Here is a 1,869-nt window from a genome sequence, read left to right as displayed (position 1 = left end):
AAGACACCTAAAGGCCAATATTCAGATATTATCATAGCGCCACCTGTTGGCAGCAAGATATATCATATCTTTCACTAACTCAAACATACCAAGGTCAATCTGCACCAAACTTCATATGTTTGATGAAAGTGGTGGCCTGAACACATCTACATGCCAATAATCAGTTATAGGCATAGCGCCACCAGCTGGCAGCAGGAAATTTGGCACATTTAAGTGACTTTGACATATTTCTCCTATTTTTGCTGTATTAAAAGCATACTACCCACCATTTGCTGTGTTCCTAAAGCCACCGGTCGGCGGTGAGCCCGTGTGCGAGGGCCCGTTCATCGCTGCTTGCAGCTTTAATTATTATTGTTATTATTCTTCTCCAAAGTGAATCGCATTTTAGAGGACCTAAACATTCCCGAAAACTCACAAAACTTTGCACAAACATCAAACCTGGCAAAAATTTACGTCTGATTTGGGTTTCAGAAGTGGGTGTGGCAAAATGGCTCGACAGCGCCACCTTTACACGTTCAGCGGTGTGCGCTTTCAGCTGTGATTCACGTACATGCACCGAAATCGGTACACACATGTAACTCACCAATACCTACAAAAAAGCCTCTTGGAACAAAATCCGGAACCCAACAGGAAGTCGGTTAATATTAATATTCTCAGCAAAATTTGTGTCATTTTTGCCTTTTTCAGGTGTCGTACTTGAACGAACTCCTCCTACAGATTTATTCGGATCAACGCCAAATTTGCAGAGTCTAGTCTAAAGCCCTTTGTGACGTTAAATTGTGAAGATCTAGAGTTTTCATCGGAGGGCGTGTCCGTGGCGGCCTCGCAAATTTCGATGTTTCGCCATGAAAAAGGAAGTTGCTATAACTCAGGCATACAATGTCCTATCTGTCCCAAACTTCACATGTGTGATAACACTCCTGACCTGAAGACATCTAGATGCCGATATTCAGTTATAGTCATAGCGCCACCTGCAGGCAACAGGAAGTGTCATGCTGTACTCTACAACCAACTCCTCCTAGAGATTTATTCAGATCAACACCAAAATCGGTCAGTCTAATATAAAGGCCGTAGCGATGTTAAATTGTGAAGATCTTGAGTTTTCGGTAAAGGGCGTGTCCGTGGCGGCCTGACAAATTTCGAGGTCTCGCCATGGATATAAAACTTGTTATAACTCAGCCATAAAATGTCCGATTTGCCTCAAACTTCACATATTCGATAAGAGTCCTGGCCTGAACACATCTGAAGGCCAATATTCTATTATAATCACAGCGCCACCTGTTGGCAACAGGAAATGACTTGTATCAAACTCCTCCTAGAGATTTAATGATGTCAACATTATATTTGGCCATTCTGATCTAGAGGCCTTAGAGATGTTAAATTGTGAAGATCTTGAGTTTTCATCAGAGGGTGTGTCCGTGGCGGCCTCGCAAATTTCGATGTTTCGCCATGAAAAAGGAAGTTGCTATAACTCAGGCATACAATGTCCGATCTGTCCCAAACTTCACATGTGTGATAACACTCCTGACCTGATGACATCTACATGCCCATATTCAGTTTTACTCATAGCGCCACCTGCTGGCAACAGGAAGTGTCATGCTGTACTCTGCAACAAACTACTCTAAGAGATTTAATCAGATCAACACCAAAAGTGGTCAGTCTAATAAAAAGGCTTTAGTGATGTTAAATTGCGAAGATCTTGAGTTTTCGTTGAAGGGCGTGTCCGTGGCGGCCTGACCAATTTTGAGGTCTCGCCATGGATCTAAAACTTGTTATAACTCAGCCATAAAATGTCCGATTTGCCTCAAACTTCACATGTTCGATAAGAGTCCTGGCCTGAACCAATATGAAGGCCAATATTCTATTATA

Source organism: Garra rufa, unplaced genomic scaffold, assembly GCF_049309525.1.
Source record: "Garra rufa unplaced genomic scaffold, GarRuf1.0 hap1_unplaced_001, whole genome shotgun sequence".
NCBI lineage: Eukaryota > Metazoa > Chordata > Actinopteri > Cypriniformes > Cyprinidae > Garra > Garra rufa.
The sequence above is the reverse complement of the archived record's forward strand: the minus strand, read 5'-3'. Positions refer to the sequence as shown.